Source organism: Eulemur rufifrons, chromosome 3 (assembly GCF_041146395.1).
Source record: "Eulemur rufifrons isolate Redbay chromosome 3, OSU_ERuf_1, whole genome shotgun sequence".
In the NCBI taxonomy this organism is placed as follows: Eukaryota; Metazoa; Chordata; class Mammalia; order Primates; family Lemuridae; genus Eulemur; species Eulemur rufifrons.
In genome coordinates this window covers 14336067-14352667 of record NC_090985.1, presented here as the reverse complement: position 1 = coordinate 14352667, position 16601 = coordinate 14336067, and the positions used below count along the sequence as shown (strand labels likewise).

General features: G+C 37.2%; 1 pseudogene; it reads right to left on the bottom strand.

The window, feature by feature from the left end:
* Positions 1 to 12061: 12061 nt before the first annotated feature.
* Positions 12062 to 13294, bottom strand: LOC138381493 (glyceraldehyde-3-phosphate dehydrogenase pseudogene; annotated as a pseudogene).
* Positions 13295 to 16601: the final 3307 nt, after the last annotated feature.

The window sequence follows — 16601 nt, the reverse complement described above, 5'->3', positions numbered from 1 at the left end:
AGAAACTGTTCGTCTCTGAACAGTGGCATACAATAACTCAGGGAGAAAGAAGAGACCAATAAATCACAAAATAGAGAAGAGAAAAGTAGTGGGAGCTTCTTAATAAAGTAGGAGAAAGACCTCCTGCTGGTGTAAGGGAATCAAATATGACTTGGAGAAAATAGAGACCACTGAGACCAGCAAAGATAGGTATTGAGCTGGTCAACACACTGTAAAGAAAGCAGGTGCCAAGTAAAAGTGTGATATTAGGAAGTTACAGTGGGACCCATAATCTCAGTTACAGAGCTTTCTAAAAGCAGTTGACTTTAAATGTAATTTTAACCTATAAATTTATTAAATACACTGGTACCACCACACATACTTACATAATATGTTTTCCAAATGTGTAAAAAAATGTTGTCATCAAATATGAAATATCTAATTTTGAATCCAAAGTGTAGTTTATTGTGTCTCAAACAAGAAGCAGTACAATTAATCAAAGTATGCACCTCGGCAAGAAAAAAATCAAACAACCCCATTAAAAAGTGGGCAAAAGACATGTAAAGAAACTTTTCAAATGAAGACAGACTAATGGACAACAAACATATGAAAAAAAGCCCAGCATCTCTAATCATCAGGGAAATGCAAATCAAAACTACAATGAGATATCACTTAACTCCAGTGAGAACGGCTTTTATCAAAAAGTCCCAAAACAACAAATGTTGGCCTGGATGCAGAGAGATAGGAACACTCATACACTGCTCTTGAGACTGCAAACTAGTACAACCTGTATGGAAAGTAGTATAGAGATACCTCAAAGAACTAAAAGTAGAACCACCATTTGATCCAGCAATCCCACAATAGTATTTACCCAAAGGAAAAAAAAAAAAAAAGACATTCTATTAAAAAGACACCTCCACTCAAATGTTTATAGCAGCACAATTCACAATTGCAAAGATGTGGAAAACAACCCAAATGCCCATCAATATATAAGTGGATTAATAAAATGTGATATTACATATACCATGGAGTACTACTCAGCCATAAAAAAATGGTGAACTAATACCTTTTGTATTAACCTGGATGGAACTGGAGACTATTCTTCTAAGTGAAGTATCACAAGAATGGAACAACAAACACCACATGTACTCACCATTAAATAGGAACTAATCAACACTAACGTGCACATATGGAAATAACATTCATCAGAAACCAAGCAGTTGGGAGGTGGGAGAGGATCAGTAAACTCATACCTAACATGTACAATGCACACTATCTGGGGGATGGGCACACTTAAAACTTTGACTCAAATGATACAAAACCAATTTACATAACTAAAACATTGGCACCCCTGTAATATTCTGAAATTTAAAAAAAAAATATGCACCTAAATTATCGACACAGTTTTTCCCTCTTAACAGTAGCTTGGTTATACCAGCAGCAAAGTAGCCTAGAGAGCAAGTAGCAATGAAATCATGAAAGGCATTTTCCACAGCTTATTGAGAATTGAATATTTTTCCTTGCAAGAAGTGTTCCAAAACCTGGAAGAAGTGGTAGTCAGTTGGTGCAAGGTCTGGTAAATATGGCGGATGACAGAGAGTTTCCAAGTCCAGCTTCTGTAGTTTGAGCAGCATTGTTTGTGTGACATGTGGTCTAGCATTGTCTTGCAAGAGGAGTGGTCTGTCTCTATTGACCAATCTCAGCTGCTTAATCACAAGCATCCTCATCATTGCATCCAATCAGTTGCAGTAGACATCCGCTGTAATGGATTGAACAGGTCTCATGAAGCTGTAGTGAATAATACCAGTGCTGGACCACCACATAGACACCATTAGATTTTTTGATGAATATTTGGTTTTGGACTGTGTTTTGGCACTTCATCTTTATCCAACCATTGTGCCAAATGCTTGTGATTGTCAAAAAGGAGCCATTTTCCTCATAAGTAACAATACAATGAAGAGATGGTTTGCCTTTATGTCGTGACAGCAAAGAAAGAGAAGCTTCAAGGTGATTTGTCTGCTGTTGCTCATTTAATTCACATGGAACCCATCTATCCAGCTTCTTTACCTTGCCCATTTGTTTCAAATGGTCCAATATTGTTGAAATAGTAACATCAAACCTTGCTGCTAATTCATGCATAGGTTGAGATGGATTCACTTCCACTACAGCTTTCAGCTCATCATTATCCACCTTGGTCTCAGGTCACCCATGTGGCTCATTTTCCAGATTAAAATCACCAGAATGGACCTTCTGAAATCATTGAAGTACTGTGCATTCATTAGCCACATCCTCCCCAAACACTTCATTGCTATCTTGAGCTGTGTGCTCTGCATTGGTTCCACATTGGAACTCGTATTTGAAAATAACACAAATTTTTTATGTATCTATGGTTTCATGAAAATTGCTCTAAAAAAATTTGGAAGATAATCACACAAGCCAAACCTTGTGTTGGAAAGACTGAGGAGGTACCCTCACAATAAAAATGAAACAAGAAGTGTCAGAGTGAAATGCAGAGATATCAACTGTCAAACTTCGTATTATACTTTAGGATATAGGGCATTTCATACTTAATAACCTAAGTTATTAACCTAACTTAATAACTTTAATAACCTAATATATAACAAATATTTCCCAAAAGAACTGTTAGCCCTACTATATGTAATGTAGCCTATGTTCTATTGCTATTTTGTGAATGTGTCTTCCAATCCAGTAAATTCCTTTTAAAACCTGGTTATTAAATGCAATCTGAAAATCAAGATTGTGCAGCAGTGGTTCCCAAGAGTAAGTGGAGAAAGCAGAAGTTGGATTTATTCTGAGCTAAGGAGCGATGGCGTAGTCACCAGGAGGTTAAAGAAGGAAGCAACTCTGTAGTGCCAGAAAGAGCACAGTGGACATGCCTGACTGTCCCTCCTTGGGAGGGAACCCAAGGAAGGAACAGGTCCATGAATTAAGAGGAGTCTGAGTCACTAATACATGAATAAGAAATATACATTTGGAGTTTTAGAAACCTTGGGTCAAATCCTAGCTCTCTAGCTCTGAACTGGACAGGATAAGTTGTTGTAAAGGTGCAATAAGATAGTCTATAAGGAGCTTAGAGCAGTCCCTGGCAAGCAGGAAGCATTTATTAATTAAATGCTGGCTGCTGCTCAGTTGTGATAAGAAGAGTAGGCTCAGTGGATAGAAGACAACAGGAAAAATGACACATAAAGATGTCATCAGAAGAGAAAGCTCTGGATTCAAGATTTAGAAATTGAAAATCTTCTTGGAAACTTAACGAAATTGCCCCTAACCAGGTCCCTATGGAGTGAACTGCAGTTGCAAATCATCGTGCTGAGGAAGTTGAGGCTGTAAGAGTGTGGGAAAATGGAATGTATTTGGAATAAACAAGAAGCAAGGCATCACATGGAGGGAGGGCTGGGAGCCAATCCTAAAGTCATCAAACAGCCAAAGAAACAGTCACAAGAATAAACAGACCACCTACAGAATGGGAAAAAATTTTCGCAAACTACACATCAGATAAAGGACTATAACAAGAATCTATTTAGAACTCAGGAAAATCAGCAAGAAAAAATCAAACAACCCTATCAAAAAGTGGGCAAACCACATGAATAGAAATTTTTCAAAAGAAGATATAAAAATGGCTAACAACATATGAAAAAATGCTCAACACCCCTAATCATCAGAGAAATGCAAATCAAAACCACAATGAGATATCACTTAACCCCAGTGAGAATGGCCTTTATCAAAAAGTCCCAAAACAGGAAAGGCGGTACATGGGCAACGTATGTAACCTGCAATTCTGTATCCCCCATAACAATAAGATGAAATAAATAATAAAAAAAAAAAAAGTCCCAAAACAACACATGTTGGCGTGGATGCGGAGAGACAGGAACACTGATACACTGCTGGTGGGACTGCAAACTAGTGCAACCCCTGTGGAAAGCATTATGGAGATACCTTAAACACATTCAAATAGACCTACCATTCGATCCAGCAATCCCATTACTGGGCATCTACCCAAAGGAACATAAGTCATTCTATGACAAAGACACCTGTACCCGAATGTTTATAGCAGCACAATTCACAATCGCAAAGATGTGGAAACAACCCAAATGCCCATCAATTCATGAATGGATTAGTAAATTATGGTATATGTATACCATGGAGTATTACTCAGCTATAAGAAATAACAGTGATACGACATCTCTTTGGTTCTCCTGGAGAGAGTTGGAACCCATTATATTAAGTGAAGTATCCTAAGAATGGAAAAACAAGCATCACATGTACTCACCAGAAAATTGGTTTCCCTGATCATCACCTAAATACACATCTGGGAATGATACCAATTGGATATCAGACTGAGGTGGGGGGTGGGGGAGGGGATGGGTGTATGTCTACATGACAAGTGCGTTGCGCACCGTCTGGGGAATGGTCACGCTTGAAGGTGCTGACTCGGGGAGGGGGGTGGTGCGAGGAGGGGATGGATGTATACCTACATGACGAGTGTAATGCGCACTGTCTGGGGAATGGACACACCTGGAGCTCTGACTTGGGGGATAGGCGGTACATGGGCAATGTATGTAACCTGAACTTTTGTACCCCCATAATAAGGTGAAATTAAAAAAAAATAAATTCTTCTCAAATCTTAAAAAAAAATAAATAAATAAAAATAAAAAAAATAAAGTCATCAAACAAAGTTGGAGAGTGTCCTGGAGAGAGGTCGGTAATGGTAAGGGAGCACAGGGAAAGAACAGAAGTAGAGGAGTCCTATAAAAAACTATCAACTGGTTATGTGGGAATAAAAATGAGCCTCCAAATTTCCTTGAATAAATTAGTTGAATCTGAACCAAAAATGTATTGCTTACATAGCATATAGCAGGACAAAACATTTTGACATATAATAAAATGCATATAATTCATGGATATAATACTTTATACAAGAATATAACACATCACATTATTCAGATATTCATATCCCTAGTGCTAGGCATTCAAAAATAGTTGTTGAATAAATGAAAACTCCCAGATTTGCCACTTAACCCTATAAACTGAAGGAATCTCAGTTGTGTCTTCAGTAAAAATGAATGGTGATAGCCATCGCATGGAATGAGATAATATGTATGTGGAATGAGATAATATGTATGAAGTACCTGGCACTTGTTAGGCACCAAATAAATAGTAACTGTTATTGTTATTTTAAGCACTATTGTAAATTCTTTATAAGCATTTAAAATTATACTACAGAAAACATTTTCTATTTCATGTGGGAAATACGTATGTTTCATTTTTTTAAAGAGGAAAATGTGTTTAAAACCTATCAATCAACTGCCTAATACACAAGTCATCTTGAGGTATATTAGATTAATTGATCTATTATTAATTAATACATTAGTCATCTTCAAGATCAGTGCAGGTGTCTGGCACTCCCTGATACATCTGGGCATGCACAAATGTGTTAGTCTGATGAAATGTCAGAAATGTCCGGAAGCTATATGAGATTCTGACCCTATATTTTTCCAAGAGTAAAAAGACTTATGCATCTAGAGATGAATAAGAAACATAGTGCTCTCTTTTGTGATCCATCAAAAAATTTGTAACCATCTCGGGCATTTTATATGATCTGAACTGCTCAGAACAATTATGGAAAGAATTTGCAACAAGTGAAATTTCCGTAGTTCTCTGTGGGGATCACAGGTCAAACTTCAGCGCCTTGTTCTTATGTCCCATTCAGACAGAAGTGCACTTCCTGAGAATGTGGCAGCGTAATGACATTTCAGCACTCGGGACCTGTCACACTACTCCCTCCAAAGTCTTGAATTCTTCAGTCAGCAGGAGAAAGAAGGGTGAACTGCATAGAGGAGACACTAAGAGTGTGTATTTTATTGTTTTCCTTTCTGTATCTCTTTTTTTCAGAATGAGGCAATGGCACCACCAGGGCTTCAGACCTAGGTCAAATCCCAGCTCTGTCTTTTGATCACTGATGTTGGCAGCGTTGACTTTGGGGGCTTCCATTTCATCATCTATCAAATAGGGAGAGCGCTACCTTTTTGGTGAAAATAAAATAATAAAAATACATTTGAAAATATTAGGGATGATCAACTATTAATTTCCCCTCTTTTTCCTTGTCTCCTTCATTCTACTCTGGCATATTTGAAAGACAAAAGTTGAAATAGGGAGTATCAGCTAAGTCCACAGCAGAAAAAACTGATGTAGATTTTGTGGGCTTGAAAAACATAACAATATGGCAAAGATGCTAAATTTCATCTTTATTTCAATAAATCTTGCTCAAGATAATTAAGGAAAAATACTTAGAGAGTCATGAATAATCTTATGAAACTCAATAAGATATTGACATTTTCAGATTGTTCCATCTTGAAACTAAAGATAACCATAAATACTCTCACCATTGATGACTATCCTTGGAATGTTCAGGTGGGAACAACACACTATTAAGAGCACAAGAGTCGGCCCAAAGACCTCTAGAATGGCCATGACCTAAGGATCCTGGAGATTGAGTCATATGATGTAATATGATTATATTTACCATGGAACTGGATGAGTGGTAAATTGTAAAGTCAGAGTTGTGCCTTTGTTAATCAGAAACACACCATCATTCCCATTTCCACGCTTTCTGCCTTTTTAAATACAAGGGTCAGATTTACTTGCACATGTTAGTGCCAAACAAGGTGAAAACACCATTAGCACAAAAGTCGAAAATTCTAATAAAACCCATAAAACATAAGAAGCCAAATAATCCTTAACAAAATCATTTCTGGAAACCTTTTGTTATTCCTTAAGTATAGGAATATGCAATCTAGTAATTAGATTTCTCCTCATGATGAAAACTGTATATTTAAATTTTATTTTGGAGGTCATTGAATTGATATGTTTAACTCTTCTTTACATATAGGTAACATATCTAAGGTTTATGATGCCCTGCATAAGTAATATGTTTCCTTTTGCCAGCCAGTAGCTATAATTTTATTCCCATAAGTGAAATAACAATATCTACAGTTTTTCTATTTTTCTAAAAATTGCATTTTTAAAGCCAGGAAACATTTAAATAAGTAATTTTGGAAGCATCATCCACTTGAAGATCTTAGTTTGAATTAATAATTTTTTTTTGATCCTCACAAACAATTGTGTTGAATTTAATCTGTGTCGAGAATAAAAAGATAGATTTTCATTTGCCAGACCTTTTTTAGGTTATATATCTGTAGGTTAAGAAGGAAGTTCGAGGATATAGAAATGATACAGCTATAGCTCAGATGGAATTTATCCACATGGGGATATATACCCCTTCTAAGCAAGACAGAAGTTGACAAGTACACAACCGTATCACTTGTTATGTATATTCAGTGACTGTGTTTTCCTGAGATAGGTAAAACTGCTCTTCCTGTGTCCTTATTTCACTCATAGAATGAGTCAAAAACAATGAATTGTCATATGGAAAAAGTTTAAGGCCAGAGGGGAAGCAGGAATAGGAACAAGGTCCATAGCCTTGGTGTTTGAAGGACAACTACGCAGGCTCCCATGCACTCTGCATCCCGTTCAAGTATCTCTGTGAGCATCCTGTCTCCTGTATGTCATATGTCCCCTTCCACACCTCTTTTCTTACTTTTGTATTCTTGAAGAAAAAGTATTTTTGTGCTTGTAAAATTAATATAAATGGTGTTTTCATGTATATGTTGCTCTGTTTTCTGCTTTTGATGCAATTATATTTTTGAGATCCACTCATGTTGTCACATGTCAATTTCATTCATCTGCAGTGCTATATTGTATCATGTGCATATCTCACGCTTTACTGATCATTTCTTTTATTGACGAACACCTAGGTTACTTGGAACTCTTTCCCTTAAAAAGAAATAAGTGTAAAAAGAAATAAATGCTGGGGCAACATCGTCATACATATCTCCTTGTGCACATATATGAGTTTCTCAGGAGTATATAACCAAGGATGAAACAAGAGAATCATAAAACATAGCTACTTTAATTTTCCATAAATACTGTCAATTATCATCTAAAATGGCTGCATCAATTGAAACCCACAATAAGCAGCATTGTTTAGCCACACTCCATGAATTTTTAAGAATATCTAAATTTCAGGCTTTTAACAAGGGGTATCTCAAAGTTGTTTTAATTCTATTTCTCTAGTTAATAGTTTAAGTATATCCTTCATTTACTCAGTTATTTGAAATTACCTTTCTGTAAATTGTCTATTCCTATCCTCTACCCATTTTTCCTTTATGAATTACAGTATTTATGCTTACTTTTTCTGTCTACATCTGTCAAACATTAAATACCTATTGTATGTGTCATTCCCAGGCATTTATCTGTCTGCTACCTTTATCTGTGATGGCTTTCATGGAATAAAAATCTTTAATTGGGATATAGTCAAATTCATTAATTTTTCCTTGATAGTTTATACTTTGGTTGAATATTGTTTAAAAGATGAGTTAATAAAATATTTTCCTACATTCCTTTCTTTCAATAGTACAGTCTCCAATTTCACTTTTAGGCTTTTAGGGTTCATTTTTATATGTGGTGTAGTTATCTATAATAAACTGATTTTCCTGGCACGATTTATAAAGTGCTCCACTTCTTCACTGATTTCACTGACTTTTGAAACCTGACAATGCTCATGTACCAAATTCCCACGTACGTGGATTTGTTTCTGGACTCTAAACTACTAATTCCACTATGCAATTTTGGATACCTGCATCCTTTCCACACTTTCTTTTGTGAAAGAAAGCCACCGTGTGGCTTTGTACCATGCTGTGATATTCAGCGTGGCTAATTCTAACACGCACACCAGCCCCATAGCCTTGTTCTTCCTTTTCAAAATTAAAATTTTTTTCATACTTATTACTACTTTATGTAAATCTTATGTAAATTTTCAAGGTTTCCTAAAAATGCCTTTTTGGGTTACAGTGAATTTATGGGTTCATTTGGGAATATAAACACCTTTACAGCGATGCCATCTCTTCCTGAGCCTGACACACATCTCCCTTCATCTGGTGCTTTTTCAGTGCCCTCCAGCACAGCTTTAAATTTCTCTCCTTAAAAGTCGTTTGCACTACTTACATAATTAATTCCCAAGTCATCTGTGATATTTATTTTTGCTGTTTTAAAAAGTATCTTATCTACTGTAATATTACTTTTTCTAATCTTTTATTTTGAGGATAATGGGCAAATGTTGAGTATTATTAATACACACAGATCTTGAATCAAGCTACATAGCTAAACGCTATTATTAGTTTCAATAGTTTGTTAGTTGATTCTTTTGGATTTTATGTATAAGTATTGCAAAACTAAAAATTATGTTCCTTACGTTTTATGCTTTATGCAGCTTCTTTATATTTCTGTTCTTATTTTCGTATCCAGTACCTCTAATACTGGGGTGAAAAACAGTAGAGTGAGAATCTTAGTCTGGTTTCAGATGGTCAAGAGAACTTTTCTGAAGTTTCTTTCTTTTTTTTTTTTTTTTAAGTAAATATAAAAGATTTATTTTTCAACTCAATATTCATAAAGTAGGGTACCATATGACAAATACATTTCAAAATTTAATGTCTTAAAATTTTGTATCTCTTAAAAGTTGGTACACTTTCCTCCATCACACAAAATGAATTATGTAACTCTGGAATGTTGAAAAGCTCAGAATTTAGAACTAAAGTTAGTGTATAAAAGATAACTACATTCCTTTCACAGAAGCCTTTTTTAATTAATCTAAGACGATTTTGAACATTTTGAATAACAAATTGCTTGAAGGTATACTGCACTTTCAAAACAGAATTTGTTATTTCCTGTTTATTTCGCTGTGAATGTCTACCTATTTCTAAAAATATTGAGTATTAAAGGGTTATTAAAATACATAGAGAAAAATCAAATGAAGTTTCTTAAATATAAAGTTTTCTATAGCTTTGTGTTAAAAAAGACCTTATCGGCACATGCTTTTTCTGCATTTTTGAGTTAATCATATGTTTTTTCTTTATGCCATCAATGATGAATTGCATTGTGAGATTATCTTACGTTCAACTATCATCAAGTTGCTGCAATAAATGCCACTTATTGGTATACTCAGATAGTACTTTATTGGGCCTGTAATTTCCTTTTTTTTTTTGTATTGATCTTATCCAGTTTTAGCTATATTAGCTTCAAAATAATGAGCTGGACAGATATTTTACTTTTTCTATCACATAACATGTATAAGATAAGGTTATCTATTTCCCGAAATGCCTAGGCCTAGTTTTAAGTTGCATTTCATTCTTTGATTATTTATCTCTAAGATATTGAAACCTGCACTGATGCTTTTTCCTAATCAATTTTTAAATCTCATCAATATCTATCTTTTCCCCTATTAAGTGGAGGGAAAAAAAAAGGTTTTCCATTTTCATCCTTATCCAATCACTCCATTCAACCCCTACCTTCCAGATTGATCTTTTCTGGACTTTTAGTTCCATATTGTTAAGGACAATTTATTTCATTTGTTAGACAACAGTATAATTTATTACACACTTGACTCTACTTTCTATGTGTCAATGCTTCTCCCTGAATTCATTTCTCTTCTTCCTGGACTACATCCCCAAGGATTCTTACAAAGAGAATTGATGTGACAAGCTTCATAAAATTTTTTACTTCTTAAAATATGTTTATTTTATTCTCACATTTAAATGGTACAAATGAATATAAAAACTTAATTTCAAATTTGGAGTTTCAATGTTTTGATATTGATTCCTTATGCTCTTGCTGTAACTGGTTCACAAATTTCAATGACCCCTGTATGTTTTTTATAATCCTTTCCCAGGTAGGGCATGATGACTAGAAAACTGAAACTTTGAACTAACTTTGAACTTAGCACTGCAACCTCAACTCCTAGATTCAAGAGGTCATCCCACTTCAGCCTCCTGAGTAGCTAAGAGTACAGGCATGCACCACCATGTCCGGCTAATTTTTCTATTTTTTATAGAGGCAGGGTCTTACTATGATGCCCAGGCTGGTCTCAAACCCCAGACCTCAAGTGATCTTCCTGCCTTAGTCTTCTAAAGTGTTAGGATTACAGGTGTGAGCTACCATGCCTGGCCCACAATTTTTTTTTTTATAACTGATATCTCCAACTTGTTTTTCCAAGTTACTACTTTTCAGGACACTGAAAACTACACTCCCTTATTTATCTCAGGGTGTTTATTATACCTGTGGGGGAAAAGCAAGAAGTGATATAGTCCAGATTGCTACACTACAATTTTTCTGCCTAATGAAGCCCTTTCTTACTCTACCCAAAAACCATACAGCCTTGGCTTTTGCCCTTCCTGGCAGGGCATAGTCCTCCGGGCATAAAAATGAGAGCATAGGAATCAGTTAAGGGAGAATAAAACGCAGAGAAATAAGGATAACAAAGGCACAGACGCACCCTTCCTGCTGCCATAGTAGTTGGCTAATGATTGTAAATAAGCAGGTTCTCTTTTGTGCAGAGACATGGCTTCAATCAAGACAGAATTCCCTGTGTAAAGGAAACACACAGTTGCCTATGACCAAAGTACAGGTGGTATTGTATTTTATTAATAGAAAATTATTTTATGTTCTGAATATGACAAATATTTTGTAAAAGAATAAAAATTTAATCCACACAGAACTAAATGTTTTTTAATGAATAATCTTAGGACTTAAAATTTATTTGGTTTCAGATTTTTAAAATAAGCTTTTATCTCCTACTCACTCATTGCTAGATGTATCAAATGTATTCCCTTGACAGTAATTCTAATAGCATGCCCTAATTAACTCATTTTATCTTTTGATATAAATCAATTACAATTAAAATAGAGTTTGTTAAATCTCAGTGGAGTATTGTTTCACGTTAAAAACATTTTTTCTCAAGAGATCAAGTGTGATTAACTTCAGTAAGAGGCTAAAAGTTCAAATTATTCTCAGTAGAAATAGTCACAGTTTCTTTACAGAATATTTTATTCCATTTCTAAATGCAGAATGATAAAACTACATTAAGTCTTTTTTTTAATTATTTATTTATTTATTTATTTATTTTTTCTGAGTACAGGGAACTTTACTGATGGTACATGACAAGGTGGGGCTCCCTAGGCCCCTCCCATTCTTCGGGGGCTCTGGCATGGAAACTGTGTCTTGAGGAGGGGAGATTCTCAGTGAGACGGGGACTGAGTAGGCAGGGACACCCCAGCAGCTGAGGCCTCTCTCTTCCTCTGCGCTCTGGCTGGGGCTGGTGGTCCAGGGCTCTTACTCCTTGGTGGCCATGTGGGCCATGAGGTCCACCACCCTGTTGCTGTAGCCAAATTCATTGTCATACCAGGCAATGAGCTCTACAAAGTGGTCGTTGAGGGCGATGCCAGCCCCAGCATCAAAGGTGGAAGAGTGGGTGTCACTGTTGAAGTCAGAGGAGACAACCTGGTGCTCAGTGTAGCCCAGGATGCCCTTGAGGGGGCCATCTGCCGCCTGCTTCATCACCTTCTTGATGTCGTCATACTTGGCCGGCTTCTCCAGACGGCAGGTCAGTTCCACCACCGACACGTTGGCAGTGGGGACATGGAAGGCCATGCCAGTGAGCTTTCCGTTCAGCTAGGGGATGACCTTGCCCACAGCCTTGGCGGCGCCAGTTGATGCAGGGATGATGTTCTGGAGAGCCCCACGGCCATCACGCCACATCTTCCCAGAGGGGCCATCCACGGTCTTCTGGGTGGCAGTGACGGCATGGACTGTGGTCATAAGTCCCTCCACGATGCCAAAGTTGTCATGGATGACCTTGGCCAGGGGAGCTAAGCAGTTGGTGGTGCAGGAGGCATTGCTGACGATGGTGAGGTTTTTTTGGTACCTGTCATGGTTCACGCCCATCACAAGCATGGGGGCATCAGCAGAGGGGGCTGAGATGATGACCCTTTTGGCACCCCCATCTAGGTGAGCCCCGGCCTTCTCCAGGGTGGTGAAGACGCCAGTGGACTCCACAACGTAATCAGCACCCGCTTCACCCCATTTGATTGTGGTGGGATCTCCCTCCTGGAAGATGGTTATGGGATGGCCATTGATGACAAGCTTCCCGTTCTCTGCCTTGACCGTGCCCTGGAACTTGCCGTGGGTGGAGTCGTACTGGAACATGTAAACCATGTAGTTGAGGTCAATGAAGGGGTCATTGATGGCGACAATATCCACTTTGCCAGAGTTAAAAGCAGCCCTGGTGACCAGGCGCCCGATACGGCCAAACCGTTTATTCCGGCCTTTACTTTGACCGTGGTGTCTCGGAGACGGTGCTGGCGCTGCGCGAGAAGATGCGGCTGTCTGTCGAACGGGAGGACCAGAGAGCCTACATTAAGTCTTAATAATTTACTCCAAAGCAAATTTGAGTGATTTTTCTCAAGAATAAGCATGAATGTGAGATTTGACCTAAAGGGATCACACAGAGGTTGTCAGCCAGTTATGATCCTGGAAACAGATTCTCTTGAAAGAGACAGGGATTATGTACTTCTTTGGCTGCCACTGAGCCTTCTCAGTCTGATTTTCCCTTATCACAGTGCTTCTGAGATTGATCCATATTGCATGTATCAGTCATTTTTGTCTCTTCATTGCTGAATAGTATTCCATTGTATGCATGGCCATTAAATACGAAATGTCCTACTTTGCATCCAAAGTGTAGTTTATTATATCTCAAAAAAGAAGCAGTACAATTAATCAAAGTATGAGCCTAAACTATCAACACAGTTTTGCCATCTTAATGGCAGCTGGTTTATGCCAGCAAGGAAGAAGCCTGGAGAGTGAGTGGCAGTGAAATCACAATAGGTTTTTTTCACAGCTTGTTGAGAATTGAAAATTTTTCCTTGCAAGAAGTGGCCTAAAGCCTGAGAGAAGTGGTAGTCAGTTGGTGCAATGTCTTATGGATATGGTGGATAACAAAGTTTCCAAGTCCATCTTCTGTAATTTGAGCAGCTTTGTTTGTACAACATGTGGTCTAACATTGTCTTGCAAGAGGAGTATCCTGTCTCTATTGACCAATCTCAGGTGCTTAATCACAAGCATCCTCATCATTTTGTCCAGTTGGTTGCAGTAGACATCTGCTGTAATTGATTGACCAGATTTCAGGAAGCTGTAGTGGATAATACTGGACCACCAAACAGACACCATTATCTTTTTTAATAAATATTCGGTTTTAGACTGTGCTTTGGCACTTCATCTTTGTCCAACTTTTGTGCCAAATGCTTGCAATAGTCAAAAAGAATTCATTTCTCATCACATGTAACAATATGGTGTAGAAATGGTTCGCCTTTATGTCATAACAGCAAATAAAGGCAAGCTTTGAAACGATTCCTCTGCTAACATTCATTTAATTCATGTGGAATCCATCTATCCAGCTTCTTTACCTTGCACATTTGTTTCTAATGGTCCAGTACTATTGGAATATTAATAGTAATGTCAAATCTTGCTGCTAATTCACGCATAGGCTGAGATGGATTTGCTTCCACTACAGCTCATCATTATCCACCTTGGTCTCAGGTTACTCACGTGTCTCATTTTCAAGGTTAAAATCACCAGAATGGAATTTCTCAAACCATCAATGTACTATGCATTCATTAGCCACATCCTTCCCAAACATTTCGTTGGTATTTCGAGCTGTCTGTGCTGCATTGGTTCCACGAAGGAACTCGTGTTTGAAAATAACAAGTATTTTTGACTTATCACAATTCACAAAAATAGCTCTAAAAAAATTTGAAAGATAATCATAAGCCAAAATGTGTTTTTGAAAGATGGAGGATGTACCTTCACAATAAAAATAAAACAAGAAGTGTCAAAGTGCAATGTCAGAGATATCACCTGTCAACTTTAGTACTTAAGGAAATCAGACATTTCATACTTAATAACCTAATATATACCATAATTTATCTACTTACTGATTAATGGACATGTAGGCTGTTTTGAGATTTGGTGATTATGAAATCTGCCATACTGTTCAAATATAGGCAGTTATATGGACCTGTGCATTCATTCCCTCTTGGGTAAATCCCAGAAATGAGATTTCTAATCATATGCTTAACTTTTTAAGAAACTACCTTTTCCACCTTTATTACTGATGAAAAAGGCAGGTTATTAGAAAGTTATATTGCAGTGATCACCTAAATGAAACATTTATGAGAGTGACATTGTTCAACTCCTTGACAACATTTAGTATTGTCAGGGTTTTTGTTGTTTAATTTTAGTCAGTCAAATAGATGTGTAATGGTGGTCCAGCATGGATTTAATCAATTTTTCAATGACCAATAATGATGTTGATGTTGGGGCTCAGAAAACAATACCCCAAAACGAATCCACTAGAAGCAGCCTCAAAAGAAAAAGTCTCTTCCTGACCTTCTCCTGTCCTTATGTCTCTCAGTCCCATTCCCTGCCCCTCTGGTCATAAAGAAATTATCTAACCTAACTTTGTTGGCTATAGGTCATAAGACCCCCATTCCAGAGAGGGTCTTGCACCATACCCAGAAAGAAAGAATTCATGCTCAGAGAGGCCAAGAATTTAGAGATATGGACCTTGTTTGATTTCCCCTCTTGGTCTATATTATCATTAGATCATACACTTTTGTCCAGTTGTATTTCTAACATGGCCATCTATACTTTGTTGAACCTAAGCATAAAAATGGGCAATTTCCTCTGTATCTTTGGTTCTTCATTCTGAAGGCTCCAATATATACATGTTAAATAAATCTGTATGCCTTTTCTCCAATTAATCTACCTTTTGTGAGTTGATTTTTCAGCCAAACTTCAGAAGGCCAAGCCCTTGGGTCCTATGTTGAGCAACTTTTCTTGCCATCCATATCTCTTCTTTGGTAAAGAAAAGACATCAGTGAAGTTTCTGTCCAAATCTTTCATCCAATTTTTATTAGGAATTTTGTTTTCTATTAATTAACTTTTAGAGTTCTTTATATATTCTCAATAAGTCTTTTATCAGATATGTGTTTGCAAATATATTTTCCCAACGTGTAGCTTGTCTTTCCATTTCCGTAACTGTTTTTTTTTTTTTTTTTTTTTTGAGACAGAGTCTCACTCTGTTGCCCAGGCTAGAGTGAGTGCCGTGGCGTCAGCCTAGCTCACAGCAACCTCAAACTCCTGAGCTCAAGCGATCCTCCTGTCTCAGCCTCCCAAGTGGCTGGGACTACAGGCATGCGCCACCATGCCCGGCTAATTTTTTCTATATATATTTTTAGCTGTCCATATAATTTCTTTCTATTTTTAGTAGAGGTGGGGTCTCGCTCTTGCTCAGGCTGGTCTCGAACTCCTGAGCTCAAACGATCCGCCCACCTCGGCCTCCCAGAGTGCTAGGATTACAGGCGTGAGCCACCGCGCCCGGCCCATAACTGTTTTTTAAAGAGCAAAATTTCAAAATTTAATGAAGTACAATTTATCAATTTTTTTCTTTCATGATTTATGCTTTTGGTATTGTATTTAAGAATCTTTGTCTAGTGAGTTACAGAGATTTTCTTCCATATTTTCTACCATGGGTTTTATAGTTTGAGGTTTTAGGGATTTAGAGAATTTAGGGATAAATTCATTTAGAGCCAATTTTTGTATATGGTGTGAGGTATGAGTCAAGGTCTATGTATTTACACATGATGCCTAATTTC